The 23,319-nt window shown below is 42.1% G+C and overlaps 1 protein-coding gene across 4 annotated transcripts in view; it reads left to right on the plus strand.

The window, feature by feature from the left end:
- MAPK4 (mitogen-activated protein kinase 4) overlaps positions 1–23,319 on the plus strand; it is a 184,166-nt gene that overhangs the window by 4,878 nt on the left and 155,969 nt on the right. Inside the window, exon 1 of one of the 4 annotated variants that reach the window (XM_021093274.1) lies at positions 11,764–15,291. The exons of the other annotated variants lie outside the window; for them this stretch is intronic. The gene's annotated coding sequence lies outside the window, so the exon portion shown is untranslated. Of the gene's footprint in view, positions 1–11,763; positions 15,292–23,319 lie in introns of those variants that run through there. 4 annotated transcript variants of the gene reach the window in all.

Here is a 23,319-nt window from a genome sequence, read left to right on the forward strand (position 1 = left end):
CTCATTGGGTTAAGGATCCTGCATTGCCGTGAGCTGTGGTATAGGTTGCAGATGAGGCTTGGATCCCGAGTTGCTGTGGCTGTGGTGTAGGTTGGCAGCTGTGGTTCTGACTCGACTGCTAGCCTGGGAACCTCCATGTGCTGGAGGTGCAGCCCTAAAGACAGGTGACTTGATACATGTCTAACATGCATGTGGAACTTTCCAAATGAATAATTTCATAAATCAGAATAAACATCCTTTGTGAGATCATCACATTAAGTTAGTCTTTCAAGGCAAAATAGCACCAACAACAAGTAAACAAAAAATCCAAACACCTCTCATATTCTTCCCCTAGCACGTGGCTGATTTATGTACCAGAAATACAGGTGGTAGAGCCACCGTTGGCAACCACTGTTGTCCACAGGGATATCGCAGACATTGGCTGGTGGGCAGCATTGGAGGAGGAAATGATAGGATCCAGTTCCCGTGGGACAGGATGCTTATATAATCTGAAGAGTCTTCTTTAAGAAAAAGACAAAATAACCAGGTGAATGTGTTCCTAGGGCCCCTTCTGGCCTTGGAAGGGGCTCTATGTTTTCAGTTTCATTAGCTGTAAGTGAAGCTGCCTCTAGGCAACATTTTGAGGAGTAACAGGACAGCTCTGGCTGCAGGAACAGGAAAGTAGAAATTTTCTTCCACCCATGACTAGCTAGAGCTATGGGAAGCTTCTCAAAGACTTAATTTTAGTAGAGAGCAGGGATCAAAAGAGAATTGTTAAATACTGGGTAGCTGGTACTTCTGTTAATATCTGCCCTCCAAAGGTAGAACTTTCATAGTGGCAGCATCAGCAGCATCTTTGTAGGATGGAAGAAGGGGAAAGGTTACTTCAGGTTTAACAGCAGGATCCTTGAGTTCTTCTAGTGGATAGAAGTAACATAATGGACCTTGTAAGTGAGGTTGGCCTAGTGCCCAAGTTATTGCTTCAGAACATGAATCAAACTCTTTTTCAGGTCACTATAATGATATTTGAAAAGTTTACAGTTTGATTAAACTTCTATTTTGCATATACCAACCCCAAACTGCCTGTATCCCACTCCCTCCCCCCTCCCCCCTGGCAAACACAAGTCTGTTCTCCATATCCGTGATCTATTTCTGTTTTGTAGATAGGATCATTTATGCCATATTTTAGACTCCACATATAAGTGATATCACATGGTATTTGTCTTTCTCTTTCTGACTAATTTAACATAGTATGAGGATTCAGACTGATACATTTAGAATGGGTAAGCAGTGGGGTCCTACTGTACAGCACAGGGAACTATGTCCAATCTCTTAGGTTAGAACATGATAGTATATAAAAAAAGAATATACATATATGTATGACTGGGTCACTTTGCTGTACAGCAGAAATTGAAGGAATGTTGTAAATCAACTATGCTTTAATAAAACTAAGTACCTAACTAACTAACCTTCTATTTTGGAATACCCAAGCCTGGGATGAGAATTTTCCTTGCATTGAAACAGGCCAGATAGAAAAACATTTTTGGAAGGCAAGGTGCACAAGTAATTCCACCATTTAAAAACTTAAAATAATAAAACAAAATCTCTCTCTTTCAGAGTTTTCATTCATTTACAATCTTTTTCCTTAATCTAAATCGACCAATTTTCAAGGAGGATGAGAAGGTGCTACAATCAGTATCTAAATTTGTCTGGCTGTGAGTAAAACTGATCTACCAATATGTCATTGTCTAGATTTAACAAAAGACTCTCTACTGGCAGATTTGCTGTAGGAGGGTTTGTTTTTTGTTTTTTGTTTTTGCTAATTAAATAGTAGTTTTTCATTTGTGTTTAAAGTGATTGGATTTGTATAAAACTTTTCAAGAGTCAAGATCAGTTTGACATTTGGGGGTCAAATTTACACGTAACCATAGAGCTTAGGCCTGCAAGGGATCTTGGGGATTAGTGATCAGCTCTCCTTGCCCCATTGGGAAAACTGAGGCCAGGAGAAGGTATGTGGTTTGCCAAGGTCACACAAAGTTCAGTGCCAAGGCTGGGCTAGGAGTCAGGGGTTTGTCCTATTCCCTTTGACACTCAAATGCCATGGGGTATCTTGCCAGGTGCCACGCTGATAGAGGAAGGGCCAGGAAGGAAAATAATTTGATAACTTATCTCATTTCCAGGTCATCTAATCCTGATAGAAATAATTGTTGATTTAGACTGATTATATCTATGTCAAAGGTGTGTGTGCAAACAGGTAGCTGGCGAGGGAGAACAGGAACAATTGAATTAGTGGAATGAGATTATTTTATAAAGCATCCTATATACAGCATCATGGCCCTCGTTAACAATACTGTATTATATATATGAGAGTTTCTAAGGGATTAGGTCTTAAAAGTTCTCATCACAAGAAAAAAATGTATAACTGTGTGGGGATGACTAGACTTACTGTGGTGATCATTTCATGATATATATAAATATTGAATCATTGTGTTGTACACCTGAAACTAACATGTCCATTATATCTTGGTAAAAATGTTGAAAAAAACTTTTTTAAGCTTCCTTTAGTGTTCTTTTATATTGTTTCTACAGTAAATAATTGGAATGAAACTTTCCTTGTTTGGGTATGTAATACATTTTCATTACAGAAAGTAGCAAGATGAATGAAAATAATCATTCTACCTGTGATTAATTGATCTGATCATATTGTGCTATGATTATTTTATTTTTTAGTGTTTTTTCCTCTGCCTTTTTTTTTTTTTTTTTTTTTTTGGCCGTGCAATGCATATGGAGTTCCTGGGCCAGGTGTTGAATCTGTGCCACAGCTGTGACCCAAACCTCTGTAGTGACAATGCTGGATCCTTAACATGCTATGCCACAAGGGAACTCCATTTCTCTGCTCATTTTTGAACACAGTTGAGATCATACCATACATATACTTCTAATTTTTTTCTTGCTTTTTATCAGTTAATATTATAAAAATTTCCATGTTATTATGAACTCTTTTGTAGCATAATATTTAATGACTACATAATTCAGTACTTTGGAAGCCCATTAACTTATTACAATATTGTTCCCAATTTCTGACCACTGTGTCATGTCAGTGAGCAACTTTGTGCCCATACTTTTCTACAATTTGGATTATTTTCTTAGTATACATTCCCAGATAGAGAAATTATTCAACCAAGGGTGGAATGCACCATATTAATAAATTGCTGGAACTGGAACTGATTTCACCATACCACTGATAATGCAGGGTCTTTTTTAAAAAAATTATTTATTTGATGAGGCGAAAATTCGTTTGCATTTTGGTTACCAACATGGTCTAACATTTCTCTGTGGGATAGTTACCTGTTTGTATATTTGTTAATTCTTTGTTTTTCTGTTTGAGTTTAGAGTTTAAAAAAAATTGATCTGCATGTAGAAAATCAATTTTTTAACAGGAAAAATTATAAATCTCTGATTACCTGGAGTTCCATCCAACCCTGATGTACCACATTCCAACAGCTGTGTTTCAGACTGAACTCTTTGTCACAGTGATGGCGCTGCCTGTACAGTTCCTAAAGCAAGCTTGGGTGGACAGAGAGCTCCATCTCCTTGCTGTTGGCCAGCACGCCGTGAGCACTTACTGGGTGCTTCCCTACCACTACTTCTCAATTCTTACAACTGCTTGTGAAGTGGATACTGTTTTACTCTAATCATTTACATAGGAGGAGAGTGATGTACAGAAAGGTAAAATAACTGTAGTCACATATACCTTTAGAAGGATTCTGATCACCAGTTCCAGTGTGTGGAATTTTCCTCACACATCCAAGCAGTTCTCTGTGACACCAGTGGAGTGTCCTACAACTCAGTTCTGACACTTTCTACCTGAGGCAGCATCAGATCCTTTGGCTTAAGGGCTCAGTCCCATAAGACTGCCCTCTAGTTCAGTCACAAGCCAGGTTGTCCCCTGTGCTTCTGACCAAGTGGCTATACATCAAAGTTTCCCCGACTCTCTCATTGGGTTCAGTTAATTTGCTAGAGTGGTCACAGACTCAGGAAAACCCATTTACTCACTAGATTCCTGGTCTATTACAAAGGATGTTAAAGGATACAAATTAGCAGCCAGGTGAAGAGATACCCAGGGCAAAGACCTGAACAAAGGATATTCTTTCTGTCTTGGAGTCTGGGGCTGAGCGCAGTGGCACCTGGAAGTGTTCTTGTTCCCCAACCTGGAAGTTCTCTGAACACCTTCTTTTGGAATTTTATGGAGGCTTCATTCCTAAGGTCTGGTTGATCAAATCACTAGCCGTTGGTGATTGATTCGACCTCCAGCTCTTGGCCCCAACACAGTCCCAGGGTGGGACTGAAATTTCCGTCTCTCTTTCCTGGCTGGTTGCCAGGTTGGTTCCCTTGGCAACCAGCCCTCATCCCTAGGTACTTTCCAAAAGCCACCTTATTAATATAAACCCAGGTATGGTAGAATGGGGCTTTTGAGTAATAAGACACCTATTTCACCTTTTTTTGGCTCTGAAACAATATCAGGAATGGAGGATAAGAGACCAAATATTATAGTAAAAGATACTCCCATTGCACTTATTGCTCAAAAAATTCCAAGGGTTTTGGAAGCTGTGAACTAAGAATTGGATGTGGATGAAGACCATAGATATGAGAAATATACTTTGTTCATCTGAATGTCCAAATACATATTTCTTATAAATCACAGTATTGTAATTTTTGACCACTGTCGTACTTTCTCTGGATCTTTGCTGAAGTGACCTGCCTCCCTTGTGTTGTTGGTCTTTGAGCAGGCTGCGCTTAGGAAAATCAGGACCTTCCTCTGCACTCCATTGCCTATTGCTAGGAGAACTTTGTGGAGTAAGGTAGTTTTGCTACCTTAAACTTCTTCTTTTATATCTCTCAGCCTCTCTTCTGTTTTTTTTCCATCCTTTTTATATCTCCTAGCTACAGCTGGTAGTTTTTCTGACCCATCTTCTAAATCACACCCTGTCTCTTCAGCTGTATCTAATCTGCAGTTAAATCCATCTGTTGCATTCTTAATTTCAGCTACTGAATTTCAGTTCTAGGATTTTTAGCTCTTTTTCAAATCTTTAATGTTACTTTATATAGTCCTGGTTCCTTGCTTTGAAAAATTTAAGCTTAATTTCTATTTCCATGAGCATAGTAAGTATAGTTGTATTACATTCTGTGTCTGGTAATTTTCTACCTGGAATGTGTCTGTTTCTTCTATTTGTTTTTTGTTCTGATTCTCATGTTAGTTCATATTTATGTTGTTGTGCGCCTTGTTATCTGTGAATATATGTTAGATATTTTTTTGAAAAGAAATTATGTAAATACCATGTCTCATCAATTTTAAGTACATCAATTTTTTTTTTTTAACGTTTTAACCTCTGGATAAGCAATGAGGTCCTACTGTACAGCACAGGGAACTATATCCAGTCTCTTAGAGGAAGAACATGATGGAAGATAGTATGAGAAAAAGAATATATGTGTATATATATATATGAGACCAGGTCACTATGCTCTACAGCAGAAATTGACACAATACTGTAAATCAACTATGCTATCATAAAAAAACTCTGAAATTCAAAAAGGTATGATGGAGACATACCTTTATAGTTGGTAGCATTTTCCCCTTTTCACTGGTACCTACCTAAAATAGTAGTGCATCATATAATTAGCAATACTGAAGATTGATGAAATAATTTGAGGCTTTGAATGATGATGATGAACATGACAAGTGTTCTAGAGAGGCTTTTAAATAGTCTCTAGAGGCTTGTTGGGATACCAATAATCCCAGATCAATTTTGGGACCAGAGATTTTCTAGACCTTCCAGATGACAGGAAGCCAGACTATTTTTTGTTTTCTCTTACTCATGGAACCTATTTCTTTGAGGTCCCAACCGTAAGTGTGAAGTGGCTTATCAGGCCTTAATCTTTCTTTTCCAGGTTGACACATACCCTAGGACCCATGGCCACAGCTTGGGATCTCCTTCTCCTAGATCTTAAGTTTGGTGCTTAAGATCTCTTGAAAGCTCTTGTAAGCTCTTTGGTGCTTTTAGGGAGAATTTTTAAAAAACATTTCATCTGGGTTTCTTTGTTGTGTTTGCTGGGAAGTTGGTTTTGATTATGCAGTTCATCACTGCTAAAAGGAGGCAGCAGTGAATCTGATCTATCTTAGAGACTGACAGAAGAACATGAAATACCAGCTACTCTTTGCCAGCTCATGACTAGAGACCTTGCTCTGTCCACTCCTAATATGTCATCTCAGTCACAGCCGGAAAGTGGAGGTTGGGATGAATAAATTTCCATGAACTAGACACAGCTAGGTGTAGATATATTTCCCTGCATAAAAGAGACCAATTCCTCAGGCTCTTCCTAGAAAGGCGGGTGACTGGGCAGAGGACGCAGTGGCAGGAGTGGTGTCTGGAGTGGCGTCTGGAGCCCCATCCATCATCAGCCTCCATCTGGCCTCTTCCTTCTCATCTGTACTGTCCTGCAGAAAGCTGGGATGTTAGAACCAAGGAACAAGATGAAGGAGGAAAATGACTTCTAGTCCAGCAACTGTTGAGAAGTTAAAAAAAAAAAAAAGTAGACCGTATTTCAGCTAGGTAAGATTTCATCCATTCAGCATGGGCCCCCACCATTTCCATTTGGAGGGCAGAATTTCTCATCCATGGCCAAGGCTGTTCCTTGTGGAGACTGAACTGTTGTGTCTAGGCTCAGGGGTCAAGGTGGTCTTTCCAGGGAACTCTTCTTGAATTGTATTTTTCAAAAGAAGCTCTGTGTTCCTTTTTGGCTTTTCAAAGGCACATGCTTACCTATGTGTCCTCAAAATCAGCAGCCAAGGGTATTTTCCCCCTGCCTTGCTCAAGTTCTCATAGATGTTTCCCCCCTCACGAAGCCAGAGAAGTTTCCAGTGATAAAATGTTATGTGTTGGGTTTGAAGAGGTTGGGCAAAGGGGTGGAGAAAGAGAGCCTCCATTGGCTGTTTTGAGGGGGCTCTTATTTTTATTTGGGGCTCTTACTTTATTTTTATTTTCTCCCTGGAAATCTCAAGGCTGTCATTTCAGAAAATTGCTGTCTGCCCAGGGAACCGCAGATCCAGTGTCACCCTTTGATAGACTTGGGCCGTTGGGTGAAGTGAATGATATGATAACATTCATAGGTATGATAACAGGGATCTATCTAGAAAGCGCTTGTTTTGGAGGAATTATCCCTACCATCTTTTTGGAGATTCCTTCATACCTTTTGTGGATTCCATGATGACTTATCCAGCATATTTTTATTTAATTTTATGTAGGTATTTTATTTAATTTTATGTAGGTATTTCACACAAAGGGACAACAATATAATAACTTCCATCCATCTATTGCTAGAAATGGAAATCCTCCAATTAGGTTTTAATAACTGTCCTTAAAGGAACAAATCTTGTCATTCCACTCCTAGGTAATTCTAGATTGTGACCGATCCCTTTGGAAGAGATGATAGATGGCTTAATTAATTTTGAAGAAGCAAATTTTCTATTCTCCCAGAAAATGTACCCTTCCATGATTATCTTTGGAGGTGGAATTACTATAAAGCCCCACCAGCCATAAGAGCTTATGAACCATGACATCTGAAAACTCTTCAGCCTGAAAGGAAGTAAATTAATTCCTCTGGCATGAGTCACTTTAGGTACAAGCCATATTCCTTTATTTATCTGTAACTTAGGCTCTTAAGCTGATTTCGCTAAAGAGGTATAATTATTTGGACATCAAGGCCATTTTCTATATTTCTGTTGTCAAATTTTCCATTTACTTGTATTTGAGGTTTTTTCCAGCCACTTGGAGCCTGTTTTGTGTGCTAACTATAATATGCTATAGTTTCAGTAACGTGTAAGAGAGCCACAGGGAGTTTGAAGTTAGCTGAGCAAATTCCTGTGATTGTCATAGATGCCAGGACATTGCCTTCAGGATGTGATGGCAATGGTACTTTTTACCACATAGTCAGAACTTTTTCAGAAGACTCAGAACAGTCAAGTATGATAGCTCTTTCAACAGAAATAAAAGAGACAGGGAAATTCAGAAATCTGAAATGCTTTTATGTGCAAGAGAAGAATAAGCAGCATGATTGCAGGAAACCATTTAGGAAGAGGAGGTGAGAACTATATAACAATGGAGTTAACTGCAGTGACTGCTTTGAGCTTTCCAGGCTGGAGGAGAGAAAATGAAAAATGTCTTGACCAATTACTAGAGCAACCCACCCATCTGCTATGTAATAAAGCCGGTGAAATACGGGCTATCAAAATGACAGAGAGAGCTTTAGGGTATACAGAGTAAGGAGAGAGACAGGTTTTTTTTAATACTGTGAGTGATAATATGTCTGGTAAATATTTCTGGGCATGTTGTGGCTTAAGTAACTGTCGTTTTCCTATATTTTACCGTTTTCCTGAGCTGAGTGGAGATTAAAGACCAATAAAAGGCTTAGGTCCTTATTAATTTTGTTGGGCTTCAGGATGAAGGATGATGGGGAGTTTGAGTCCAACATGAAAATGCCCTTGGTTTTTAAAAGTATTTTAAAAGCTTAATGTCTTGTTTCTACATTTTTGTGCATGCTTTCATTCTTCCAAAGTTGTTCCATGAATTCGTTAATCCTGAAAACCCCCTTTTTATGAACAGCCTCTGACAATGAACCTGAAATGCATTTATGGAACAAGAGGAGGTTAAAAAAAAATCCTTTGGCTTCTCTCTTCACTTTATTCAGAAGCTGATCCCCAGAATCAAAGATCCATCTATAGGTTCTTTAACGGCTGACTTTTCTTTTATTTAACCAACAAACACACCGTTTTTCTCTGTACTCCTGAATTGAGGATTTGGTGTCCATGATATATTAAATAACCTTCTTGTCTTCTATTCCACCTTTCCTACTGGTAAGACATAATAAGAGCATTATTATTTAATTATCATCACTAGAAGCAATGTCAGATTTCAGTAATCCAAAACTATATTGCCTTAAACTGAGATTATTTGAAATAAGATCTTTCCTCTCCAGTAATGGATACCTAGAAAAGGAGGTGTATAGTTTAGATACAGGGGGCAGATATGGGAACATATACACATGCAGTTGTGATTATGGGGTTATCATAAGCTTTGTTTCTGGGAGGATGCATAAGACATTGTTAGTCATGGTAAAGTAAGGAACAACTGGTTATTGAGGTGAGGGAAAGGGTTTTTTATTTTATATCTTTCCACACTCATTAATTTTTTTTTTTTTCGGATGAGAAATTCTTTTTTTTTTTTTTTTTTAATTTTCCCACTGTACAGCAAGGGGGTCAGGTTATCCTTACATGTATACATTGCAATTACAGTTTTTTCCCCCACCCTTTCTTCTGTTGCAACATGAGTATCTAGACATAGTTCTCTTCCACACTCATTAATTTTTAAAATAAGCACATATTTTTATTTGGTAAGTAAATAAGGGGAAAAATTAAGAAGTAGGGGGAAAAAAAAAAAGAAAAGAAGCCACTCTGGATGAGCTCTTGTAGCTCGGAATCTAACCTCTGGATTCCGTTCCGAGTGGAGATTCTGGTTTTTGTAAATCATTAGATCAAAATCTATAGGAACACAGGATATCCTCCATGGTTTTGTGTAACTTACATTACGCTGCATTTTATAAATCCCTCCCATGCCCGTGTCTTCTTTGAGCCTCCCAGTGGCGCTGTCCAGGATGTTGGGTTGGTATTATAATGATTCCCATTTTGCAGATGGGGAAACTTAAGCTTGAGGAAGATAGGGTGGCTTGTCTGAGATGACACATGCACTACCTGGGATGTTCAGAACTAGAAGACAAGTTCCGTGTGCCTTTAACCCTGATAGAAAGAATTTTATCATCTGTTTTGGACGTTCTTTTTAAAACACTCCTAGCTGCTTCCTCTCTGGTTTCATGACATAGAACCTATTTCATTCTGTGTTAAATCATGGTTAGATGTATAATTAGTTTCCTCGTAAATTTTATCACCATCAGCTGGCTCTCTTCTTTTTGTAACCCTACTGTGTCTAGTACATTATGGTGCATATATTAGTTCCTTAATCTTGTTGTTTGTTTGTTTGTTTTTGTTTGTTTTTTTGTTTTTGCTTTTTGAGGTGGGAAGCAAACCCACAGCAGTAGATGGAAGTTCCCAGACTAGGGATTGAATCAGAACTACAGCTGCCGGCCTACACCACAGCCACAGCAATGCCAGATCTGAGCCTACACCACAGCTCATAGCAACACCAGATCCTTAACCCACTGAGCAAGGCCAGAGATCAAACCAGTATCCTCATGGATCCTAGTCGGGTTCATTACCACTGAGCCACAATGGGAACTCCCCTTCATCTTGGTTTTATGGAATTGGATACTCAAGGTACTTTCTCTCAAATAATCGTTTTTAGGGAAACAGAGGAATAAACTTAGCCACAAGACTAATATCATCATCCACAAGAGAATTTAAAACCGTATAACATTGGAACTGGAAGAAAACCATCTTTGTGCATGTTTATTCTCTTGTTTTAGAAATAAGGCACCTGAATCAAACAACTTACTCAAGAGGGCACAGGGAATTAGAGGGGACTTGACACTCAGAGCCTCTTCTCTTTCCAGTCCACCCGTCTTCCTGCTGCAACAGTCATTACAATAATCCCTTTTGGTCATCAGGCATTTAGATGAATAGTCGATGTTGGCAAAAGAGAGATCATATTCAATTAAAACAGAAACTGTGAAGAGGTAATCTCAAAATGAAGAGGAAGGTATGGAGCTGACTTTTCTAAGTTTTAATGAGCAATTCTGCAGATTTACTTCTTCTTAAAGCAAACTTGCTGAATAAACATACATTTCCACAAAAGGAATCACAGTAGGAATCTTTTAGATAGGTATCCCAACCGGGAGCATTTGAGATAGAGTCCAATCACTCTGTCTTGTTGGGCAAATGTAGGTGCATAGCATCGAAGTTATGAAATGAGGAATTCATAGTGTTTTCTGTCTTACCTGCTGGTTTTTTAAAACACCTCAGCCATGTCTAGCCTGACGAATAAGCCTCCTATCTCCCTCTACAGCAAGTAGCAAAGAGCCCTCCAATTCTTCAGTTTGCCGCTGGGCACCTGCACACCCAGAAGCCATTCTTAGCCATTCCTGGTTTTCAAATGTGCTGAGAAGGGAACTGGAAAGATGTTTATGTCTGAAGCCACCCAAAGGAGAAAGCGAAGGAGACATTTCAAGGAGGAAGACAGTGCTGAAAGTATGAGGGCTGTGGGACCCCTGAGCATCAGATTCACGAATAAGGAGGCAGAGTGCCATTTTTATGATCCAGCTATGTTCTTTTTGTGACACCCCCTGTTGGGTTCATGCAGTCCTAGAAGCCGCTAGCTCCTCTAGGCATAGTTGTAAAGAACGTTGTGGTAATGGATCTCTCTAAAAATTCAGTTCAACCAATATTTAAGGTGGGTGCTGTAGGAGAGAGTTACAGTAAAAATAGGGAACACAGGCTCAGCTCTTGTTGAGCTTGGAGTCTGTGCTGTGCTTTCCAAACTTTTCTGCATGTTGGAATCATCTAGGGACCCTCAAAAAACACTGATGTCTGTGCCCAGCCCACCAGCTCCAGCTTATGATCCAATTGGTTTGGGATGTGGCCTGAGGTTTGGAATATTTTATTTTATTTTAGGCCACATGTTGCAATTTGTCAATGTCTTTATTTTTCTTTTTTTCCTTTTTCAGCCACACCTGTGGCATATAGAATTTCCTGGGCCAGGAAATCTGAGCCACATCTGCAACACTGGATCCAGGATCCAGGCCAGGGATCAAACTTATAATGCCACAGAGACAAGTCAGATCATTAACCCACTGTGCCACAATGGAATATTTTAAAAGATAGTTCTAGGAGTTTCATGGTAGCTCAGGAGGTTCAGGATCCAGCTATGTCACTGCTGTGGTTCTGGTTACTGCTATGGGCTGAGTTTGATCCCTGGCCTGGAAACTTCCTCATGCTGCAGGTGCAGCCAAAAATAAAATAAAAATAAATAAAATAATGAGTTCCAAGTATAAAAAATAGAGATAATTCTAAAGTGCAAATTTGGGAACCAGTGGTGTATGGAGTGGTTTTCAACCTTGGCTATATTAGAATTACCCAGACTATATATGTAAAGATATGTATATGCACATGTACATAGGTGTATACAAATACACATGTATATACCCACATGCATAATATACATATGCACATACATACATGCCTCAGGCTCCAGCCCTAGAGACTCTAATGTACACGATTTGGGATGGGGTCCAGACATCAATATTATTTAAAGCTATAGTTCCCCAAATTGGAGTTTTAAAAGTGCTTATGCACAGGTTGCACCCTAGCTGTTTTGATTTAATTAGTCTGGGGTCTGGTCTAGGCATCAGAATCTTTTCAAAGCTCCTCGCATGATTCTAATATGCAGCTAAGACTGTTCTCCACTGAGTTAGAGAGCAAGACCTGGCTACCTTGTGCATAGCAGGTGCTCAGTAAAAATGACTGACTCTGAAATGAAAACTAGATAGAAGAATTTATAAGAAAAGTCAGTGCTAAAAAAAAAAAAAAGTACGTTCCTGGTTCTTTGGGCATTTCCGTAGGCCTGAATGTTATGCAGTGACTTGGGGCTGGAGTGGGTGTCAAAACCTAATCAATCCAGACCATGGCTTTTGTTGTGGCTACCAGTGGAACCTTCAGCTGAAATGGACAGCTAAGCTCTTCCTAATTGCTCTATTCCATTATACCTGCTTGTGATGGGCACTGGCAGATCTGCCTGTCATATTCCTGATGTGTCTAGCATTGTGTTTGGAAGAAAAATCACCACAAACTGGATTCTGTGAGATTGGGGTGCTCCAGCCCTGGGTTTAGCCTGAGGTGAACTCTGTCTGGTGCAGCCAGAGTCCGCCCCTTCTCCTGTCCCCTGTTAGAGAGAGCTCCCTGGAGCCCAGAGCACAGAGTTGCCTGGTTTCCTTTGTTCCCTAGGTGATTCTTGATGAGTCCAAGGGGTACAGAGAGGGGAAGTATTTCCGCATCTGGCCCCAGTGAACGCAGCTGCTTTCAGCTGTGGAGAGGCTCCACCACCCTGGAAAGGGGGAAATGGCCAGGCAGAGAATTCACTGCAGCTGCTTACTGGGCAAAATCTGAACTGCTCCCATTGGCCTTTGAAGACTCTAGGGCACTGGTTCTAAAACTTGAGGGTGCATCAGAATTGCCTAAAGTCGTGTTAAACTACAGATAGCTGGGGCAGCCCCCTGATTTGCTGATTCAGTAGGACCGGGGTGGGGCCCAAGAACTTTCCTGTCTAATCCTTTCCAGGCAGTACTGACTGGCTAGTCTGGGGATTACCCCATTGCAAACCACTCCTCTAGGAAGAAGGACACAGATGGCACCTGTGTTGTTCAGCAAAAGGACATCACTTGATTGCAGCAAAATGTACTGATGGTCACAAGATCAAGAACTGAAATGACCTCCAACTATAAGATTGATAGATTAATTGATTTTTTAAAATGAGGAAACACCTACTCCATGATGAAAGCCTATTGCTGTAAGGAAGAAGAAGATGTGGTTACTCACTAAACAGCTAGTCTTGGGGGTGGGCGATGTGTCAGTCACGGGGTAGCCATGTTACCATCCCCCTGTAAGACAGAGTGCCTGGGCTTCTCTGGGACATTCGTGGGCAGGAGTGTGGCCCAAAGGCAGCTTCCAGGAGGAGGTGATTCCAAGGTGGAACCTTAGGGGATGATGAGGGGTTTGCCAGGTGAAGAAGGTGGGGCTGTGTTCCAGGGCCAGCAGGAGTGAAGATAAGCAGGCCTGGAGTGGGGAGCCACACGTGGTACAGGGTGATTGATGGGGAGAGAGAGCTTGGTCTGGACTAGTAGGCTGAGGCTGGATTCCAGGGCCCTGTCCTCTTTGTGGAGGAGCCTGGGCTGATCTGAAAGCCAAGGAGGTCATTGAAGGTTTTGTTTTTTTGGTTTTGTTTTCAATTGAAGGATTTTCAGGAGGCTGGGCTAGAGGGAGCATGCGCCTATAAGACTGTGATGGGAGTCCCCTGGGGAAGTGATGAGGCTTCAGGGGAGGTGACCTTTACATCACCTTGTCCTTGCATCATGCTCAGCCTTTGTTCAGTATTTCAGACTTTTCAAAGCCAATTCCAATGGGTGTATTACTGGTTTTTTGAGCATCTGCTGTGTGTGCTTTTAGAATAGAACCAGGCTCTCAGTCTTGTGCTCCCCTTATATTGGTACTGTGTTTCAAGGAAAATTGAGTTAAAATGAACATCAAGGCAACCTTGGAACAAGGAAGCTTGAAAAATGGAACCTAAAGTTCCCGTTGTGGCTCAGCAGGTTAAGAATCCCACTAGTCTTCATGAGGATGCAGGTTCGATCCCTGGCCTGGCTCAGTAGATTAAGGATCTGGCATTGCTGCAGCTCTAGCTCAGAGCCAGTGTTGCTGTGGCTGTGGTGTAGGCCAGCAGCTCTGATTTGACTCCTAGGCAGGGATCTTCTATAGGCCACAGGTGCAGCTGTAAAAAGAAAAAAAAAATGCAACTGCCTGGAGGGGCCTGTGTGGAAGGGAGCAGGCAGGTCCACCTCTTTAGCCTGGATAAAGTCAGGGAGGGACAAAGACAGGGAGCATGCTGGGTGTCTTTGGGGAGCTCTGCCTTTTTCCTTTTTGGTTTTAAACTAGGAGTGACACTTCCCTCTCCTGTTCTCCTTGAGAACAGATTACAAATCTGAGTCATGGTCCAGCTACCTACTGGCAGCCACCATCCCCCACCTCCCAGCCCTCCCATTTGGGGGCCTACCCAGGGCTGTCTCCTAAATTCCTAGTACCCTCAAGATGGCTGGAGTGCTGGGCATTCTGGAGGGACAGGAGAGATCCTGAATAGATAAGACCCACTCCATGCTCACATCGGTTGGGAATGAGTTATGCATGAAGGACACCGTGAAGAGGACTGCAGTGAGCCAGTCATTGGGTAGAGTCAAGGGCAGAAGGGGTTGGGGAGAGCAAGTCCTCATCTGTCCCTGACCCATCTTAAAGTCAACAGTGATGGATTCCACTTGTGGTACTTCACATTTCATCTAGTAATGAAAATTTGATTTGTGGTTTCCTCTCCTAGGGCTCTTCATCACAGCGTAATTGATACATCTCTAGTGAGTGGCTCTTGAGGAAATCGATGCTGACAGGTCTCATCAGAACCCAGAGAGCCTCCCAGGGATGTTGGCGACTCCATCTCCCCTGTTGTACCCCTTCCTCCTGCCAGCTGTGGGGTTTCACAAGTGGCCGAGGTAGGGGCCAAGTCAAAGGTTTGAGTGGGCTGCTGTTGGGGAAGGTCACACTACATAGATGGATGGCTGGCATCAGTGAGCGGTCTGTGTTCTGAGGTCATGGCATCAAGATTTATGGGTCACTGATGCCAAGGTGGCCTCACTGCTTCTGACCAGTGCAGGAGATGTGAGACTGCAGAAGGGGTTGCTGGCAGCCTACCTCAGATTGCAAGCCTGGGTATGAGCAGAAGGTCAGGGACATGATCCAATATTGATGTTTGCCCTGGTCGCTGGATATTGTCCAAGAGACACAACCTGAATATCTCACCGAGGACTGTCCCAGGCATTTGTCTAAGGACATGTCCCACTAGGATTCTTTTGCCTAGAGGGTTGTTCAAAAGGTTTGGCCTAAAAATCCAAAGGGATTTTCCTTGACCTTCAGCTAGTTAAGGCAAAGCTGCTTTGATTCTTATTCCATCTGCCCTTTGTCTCTGAATGGGGCTCGCCGTGTGGTGGGTACCCTTTGAGGGAGCTCTGCCTTCTCTTTCTCTTGCAGGGTGTTTACTGTCAGCCTTTCCCAGTGGACCAGCACTAGAATACAAGTTTTATTCTCTAGTGACGTTGATTGTGCTAGTCAGAGCTTAGTAAATCTTCAAGGCAGGAACATAAACCCATTACACAGCTTCTTTGATACCACCCTCTTATTTTCCATTTTGGCCATCATCATGCGGGAGCTGTTGTGTCACTGGGTGCTGGACCGAGGTGCCTGAATTCCCCTTGGCTCTGAGTCAGCTCATTATCTGCACAGGTCCATCCTTCCAATGTCCCTTGAATGCTGCTTGTGGGGCCTTTTGCCTTACACTGGCCTGGTAGGAATGCTTGCTGCGTTTATTCATTCTTCACTCTGTGAGCAATAGGGATTATAGTTTGCGTATTCATTCTGAGTCCCCTCAACATCTCAAAATGCAGTAGTGTTTTTACCTAAAAAGTGAGGAAACGAGGTGTATTAATTATCTAATTAACAAACTGTGAAAGCTTAAAACAGTAAACATTATCCTGTAGTTACTGTGGGTCAGGAGTTTGCAAGCAGTTTGGCTGGATGGTTCTCGGATAGTTTAGGATCTCTCATGAGGTTGCACTCAAGATATTGGCTGGGGCTGTAGACATCTGAAGGTTGGCCTTGCCCAGGAGGGTCTGCTTTAATGTTTACTCCTGGCTGTCGGCTGGAGGCCTCAGTTCCTCTCTGTGGGGACCTCTCCAGAGAGTCACACAGCATGGCAGCTGGCTCCCCCAGGCGAGTGATTCAAGAGAGAGCAGCTGGGAAGGTGTAGTGTCTTTTATGACCTAGACTCTAAAACTTCATTCTGTCATTTCCATTTTCTTTCTATTCATTAAAGGTAAGTCACTAGGTCCAGCCCACACTCAGAGGGAAGGGGAATTATGCTCTACTTTTTTGAAGGGAGTGTCAGGTAGTTTGGGAGCATATTATACGCCATCACATATAGTGTGGCTCCTGGGTCTGACCAAATGGATGAGCAGAGAGAGCTGAATCCATCCTCCTCTAAGAACTCACTTTTCTGCATGGGTGGCTTGGAGCCTGCTCTGGGGAACTCCATGAGGTGGAAAATGGTTAGGATACCCAGTTAGAGAATTTAGAGTTACTCTGATGGAAGTCATTGACTAGGAGATATATGTACATCCCTCAAAGTGTCTTCGGTATAGTCAGTGCAGGGGAGTACTTCTGTAGATTGTTGGGAATTTGAAATTCATTCTTCCTTTTTGGATTTAATCTTTACTTTTGGGGTTGGGGAGGCTCTGTGTATATACCGTTGCCACCTAGTGGTGACACCCTCAATTGCAGGTTTTTTTTTTTTTTTTAAGAAATGCATATACCTTTTTTAAAATTTTCTTTTTCTTTTCTTCTTTTTTCTTCTTTTTTGCTTTTTAGGGCTGCACCTGTGGCATATGGAGCTTCCTAGGCTAGGGGTCAAATCGGAGCTACAGCTGCTGGCCTACACCACAGCCACAGCAATGCAGGATCCGAGCCACATCTGTGACCTCCACCACAACTCACGGCAACACCGGATCCTTAACCCTCTGAGCAAGGCCAAGGATTGAACCTGCAACTTCATGGTTACTAGTCAGATTCATTTCCGCTGCACCACGATGGGAACTTGCTCCAAAATTTTCAATTTTAAAAGATAAAGTTATGGAATGAAAGCTGATAGAAAATTTTCATCATGACTTTCAAAGCTCATTCAACGTACTCTCCCTCAAGAAGTCTGTAGAGTAAATGGAACAGGGGTTATTATTTCCAGGTTATAAATGGGAAATGGGCAGAAGAGACTGAATGCCTTGTCCAGAGTTTGGAGTAAGTCCAGAGGGCAAGCATGTGAGCTGGAACTTAAGCTCCATGTCTATACCACCAGAGACTTCCTGCCATCCCATCAGGTGTAGCCCCTGCATGAAGGAGGTAGATCCTTCCAAGGAGTGTTTATCATGTGAAGTGGGAAGTGGGGGCACATGAAAGACATTTAACTCCCCAAGACTGCTACTGAATTTGAGACTTTAGCTGTGTGCTGCACAGAAGGGTCTGGAATTCTTTGTCTACATAGCTGATGCTACCGTTTGTGTTAGTATTTCTGAGTGCTCTTTTTTTGTGTGGTAGAATGAAGAGACATTGCTATTTTTGTTATTTTTGCTGTATAACATACCACCCCCATACTTGGTATCTTAACACAGCAGTGACTTATTATTTCTCATAATCTCATAATTGTATCAATTGAGCAGTGCTAGGCTGGGTGATGGTTCTGCTCCATGTGGCATCAAATGGGATTACTCACTTGGCTGCTGTTAGCTGCTGACTGGGTTGGATTGGGCCAGAAGATCCAAGAAGGCTTCCTTCACATGTCTCATACTTCATACTTCTCTGTGTGATCTGTCTCTGTGTTTGGCTTGGGCTTCCTCACAGCATGGTGGTCTCAGGGTAGCTGCATTTCTTATGTAGAGGCTGGCCTCTGAGGGAGTAGACAGACATTTCTGGTTCTCTAAGACCTAGGCTCCAGGAGTTCCCTTTGTGGCTCAGTGGTTAACGAACCTAACTAGTATCCATGAGGATGTGGGTTCAATCCCTGCCCTTGCTCAGTAGGTTAAGGATCCGGTGTTGCCATGAGCTGTGGTGTAGGTCACAGGTGCTGCTCGGATCTCAAGTTGCTGTGACTGTGGCATAGGCCAGCAGCTGTAGCTCCAGTTTGACCCCTAGCCTGAGAACCTCCATATGCTGTGGGCATAGCCCTAAAAAGACAAAAACAACAACAACAACAAAAACCCACGCTCCAAAGTCCCAGACAGAAGGAGCATCATTTTATCACCTTCGGTTATTCAAAGCAAGTCACAGGGCCAGCCTAGACTCACAGGGAGGAGAAATAGATTCTACTTATTTTTTAAAAATTTATTTCTATGTCTAGATACTCATGTCGCAACAGAAGAAAGGGTGGGGGAAAAAAAACTGTAACTGCAATGTATACATCTAAGGATGACTTGACCCCCTTGCTGTACAGTGGGAAAATAATAATAAAAAGAAAAAAAAAAAGAAAATAAAAAAAAAAAGAATTTACTGATGAAGGTAAAAAAAAAAAAAAAAAAAAAAATTTATTTCATTGGGAGTTCCCGTCGTGGCGCAGTGGTTAACGAATCCAACTAGGAACCATGAGGTTGCGGGTTCGGTCCCTGCCCTTGCTCAGTGGGTTAACGATCCGGCGTTGCCGTGAGCTGTGGTGTAGGTTGCAGATGCGGCTCGGATCCTGCATTGCTGTGGCTCTGGCGTAGGCCGGTGGCTACAGCTCCGATTCAACCCCTAGCCTGGGAACCTCCATATGCCGCGGGAGCGGCCCAAGAAATAGCAACAACAACAACAACAAAAAGACAAGACAAAAAAAAAAAAAAAATTATTTCATTGGAGTATAGTTGATTTGCAATGTGTTAATTTCTGCTGTGCAGCAAAGTGATTCAGTTATACATATATACACATTGTCTTTCATATTCTTTTCTATTATGGTTTGCCACAGTATATCAAATACAGTCCCCTATGCTGCACAGAAGTTTATTCATTCTATATGTAATAGTTTGAATCTGCTAATCCTAAACTCCCAGTCTATCACTCTGCTGCCCCGCAACCATTGGCAACCATAAGTCTGTTTTCTATGTCTGTGAGTCTGCTTCTGTTTCATAGATAAGTTCATCTGTGTTGTGTTTTAGATTACACATGTAAGTGATAATCAAATGGTGTTTGTCTTTCCCTTTCTGACTTACTTCACTTAATACGATAATCTCTAGGTCCATCCATGATGCTACAAATAGCATTTCATTCTTTTTTATGACTGAGCAGTATTTCCTTGTATTTATGTACCATACCTTCATCATTCATCTGTTGATGGACATTTAGGTTGTTTCCATGTCCTGGCTATTGTGAATAGTGTTGCTATGAACATAGTGGTCCATGTATCTTTTTGAATTATAGTTTCATCCAGATATATGCCCAGGAGTGGGATTGTTGGATCATATAGCAAGTCTATTTTTAGGTTTTTCAGAAACCTCTGTACTATCTTCTGTAGTGGCTACACCAATTTACATTCCTACCAACAATGTGTTAGGGTTCCCTTTTCCCCATACCCTCTTCAGCATTTGTTATATGTGGACTTTTTAATGATGGCCATTCTGAGCAGTGTGAGGTGGTACCTTATTGTAGTTTTTATTTGCATTTCTCTAATAAGCAGCAATGTTGAGCATATTTTCATGTGCCTGTTGGCCATCTGCATGTCTTCTTTGGAGAAATTAGACTCCACCTCTTGATGTGCAGGGTAGTACCCACATACAGTGATGGGAGGAGATATTGGTGGCCAAATTAGGAATCTATCTACTGTAATAACATTCATGTGTCTACTAGCTAAGAGAAACTCATATATTTTCACTACTATGAGCTATCCATAAGTACAAAGAGGACTGTTAAATCTACCACTTATGCATAAGGTACTTGTGAAAATTCAGGAACAGCAGGTTCAGCCCATTGTGAAGACAGGATGGAGGAATAGCCCTGGGATGCACGTGCTCTCTGCCTATTAACAGTCTGGACCCCCATTTTGGGCTCTGTCTCCTCTTTTTCTCTGTAGCTCCTAGAATCATGGCCTTGCCTTTAAAGATTATGCATCTAACCCAAACTCAGTTCAGACAGATATTTATGAAGAGGGGAAAAAAATCTGGAGAAATGGCCTCAAAGTTAGCCCATTAGATGGTAGAGAAACAGGAGCTCTAAATGTCATGATAATGCTAAACCCAGAGTCTTTTATTTGGATTTGAATTACGGTTCACATTCAAATAATATGCTGACGTATGCACTTCTCCAATCTCTTATGTCTAGAAGATGGTCCTCTCTTTTAGTTTCAGTCCTGCCGTCCATCCAACCACATTGTTGCTTCCTGAGCAAGCTTATGTTAACTCCTGATTGCACTGATAGAGTGGGGTACAGGGGTTCAAATTGCAATTAACACAGAATTCACAGCTGGAGCTTCTATTGTTCCTTGTGGTTGTCCTCTTACCTGCAAATCTGCATTGCCAATATATTTGTAGAGTTTTTTATTTCTCTTCAAGGAACTCTTGGTGCATTATTACGTTTAATTTTTGTGGCAAACTCCATAAGGTAACAGCAATAAGATTGCTCCTTTGTAGAAAGGAGACAGAAGTCCAGGAATGTTAAGAATTTGGTCAAGGAGTGGCAAAGCCAGACTTATGCCCTTATTTTCAGTGTTTTCCCCTGTATCCTGCATTTCCAGCTTACAATATGCCTCTCGAAATACCCAGGGCAGCCTGGGAAGGAGCACCTGGTAGGAGCTTAATAACAGCCTTGGTCATGAAGTGAGGATGCAAAGATAGGCATCTTTAACTTGAATTCCAGTTAGTGGTGTAAAAACTTGCTTTTGGCAGCCAGTGGAGAGACCACCAGAAAACATGTTTTTACCCACCCCTGATGCTGGCTTTCTCTTTGGAAGGCAGTTTGAGCTCATTCCCTCGTGGACCTGAGAATCACACAGTGCTTGCGTCAGCTGCTGAAGCCCTTCCACGGTGCTGCCTCGGATCAAAGCTGCTCACGATGTGGGCAGTTTAGGGCCCCATCAGCACTCCTGTGGAGCTGTCAGTCAGCTCAGAGTGCTGCATGCAAATTAATGAGGAAACTTTCTCTATAGCAATGAATGGGTTTTCCTACTGTGCTAAAATTAGAGCTGAAAGATAAACACAGATATATCATTGGAGTGGAATAATAATGTCATATGCCATATGGGAAACCTAGTGTGGATGAGTTATTCTGTTGTCCTTGGAGTTCTTGAAAACTTTGCTATGAGCTGTGCAGAGGTAGGGGACAATGCATTCTGGTTTGTTGGGGACAGTCTCAGTACAGTTTCTTATCTTTGCATAATTATAGTGGGGTATGTTTCCTTTTACTCAGAAGTGTTCAGGTTTGGGTAATAAGTTTTGTGGTCCCCGAAGCATGGAGCTCAGTCCTGAGTAGGTGCTCAGAGGTTAGTCCCTATCCTTGACAGGCCAGTAACATCTGCAGGAAAGTAACCCCACACAAACTGTGTATTTTGTGCTTTTAATGAACCTATTCTTCTTGACACTAGAGGTTGAAATCAGGTGTTTTCCTTTGATTGGACATTTATTTATTTATTTTGTCTTTTTTCTAGGGCCGCCACCTGTGGCATATGGAGGTTCCCAGGGTAGGGGTCGAATTGGGGCTGTAGCTGCGGCCTACGCCACAGCCACAGCAAAGCAGGATCCAAGTTTCGTCTGCAAACTACGCCACAGCCCACAGCAATGCTGGATCTTTAACTCACTGAGGAGGCCAGGGATTAAACCCGGGTCCTCATGGGTACTAGTTGGGTTCATTAACCACTGAGCCGTGACAGGAACTTGGTCTCTCTCTCTCTCTCTCTCTTTTTTTTTTTTTTTTTTTTTTTTTCCTTTTCTAGGGCCACTTCCCATGGTATATGGAGGTTCCCAGGCTAGGGGTTGAATCGGAGCTGTAGCCGCTGGCCTACACCACAGCCACAGCAATGCAGGATCCAAGCAGAGTATGCAAACTACACCACAGCTCACGGCAACGCTGGATCGTTAACCCACTGAGCAAGGCCAGGGATCGAACCTGCAACCTCATGGTTCCTAGTTGGATTCGTTAACCACTGCACCACAACGGGAACTCCTCGGGCTCTTTTTTTTAAAGTGATAATACTTGTTCAAATTCACATTGGCACAATCATTGGCCTGACTTCTGCTGGCTTTGGATTTGGTTGAGCGCATAGGAAAAGGCATCTCTCGTTCTTCATGAATCTGTAACATCCTCATAATTATATTGGCCACTGTTTTTATAACTCAGTAAATGATTTTTCATGCATGACTGTATTTCACAGCAGCCCTTTTCAGTGAAACTAGAGATACAGAGAGGACCTCATGACTAATTAATAATACCAGAAAGACTGGAACTGAGGCTTCTCCCACCTTTTGATTCTACGTCTGAAGCAGGAGAAAGGTGGGTCCCAGGCTAAGCAACTATAATCCATTCCTTGTGGACAAATAACTTCAAGACAAAAGCAGCATCCTGCCTGGAGAAAAGATAGAGACCATCTATTCTCTTTCTGGAGGTCAAGGAAACCGCTGGAACTCCACACTTGCAGAAAGGTTCCTTTATAAATTCTGTAGATTAATCCCTGTGTTCCGGTGTGTGTTCTGGGGTGTGTTCCTGGAATGGAAATCCTCATAGTTCTGGAACCCACTTAAACCCAAGCTTTCTTTCTGAAAACAGGCATTGGCCAGAAAGGGAGCTGGTTAGTGGAAAAATCTCTCCTTGCCTTTCCCTTTTGTGCGTCGCAATTCAGGGCCTTAGCTCGACCCTCCCTCGACCCTTTCCCACGTGTGCACTCTGTCAGCAGGTGGCAGGATCGCATGTGGGGGCGTTGGGGGGTGCTGTGTATGTGTGTTTGGGGGGGCAACCAAGGTGGA

The sequence above is a fragment of the Sus scrofa genome, chromosome 1 (assembly GCF_000003025.6).
Source record: "Sus scrofa isolate TJ Tabasco breed Duroc chromosome 1, Sscrofa11.1, whole genome shotgun sequence".
Classification (NCBI taxonomy): Eukaryota; Metazoa; Chordata; class Mammalia; order Artiodactyla; family Suidae; genus Sus; species Sus scrofa.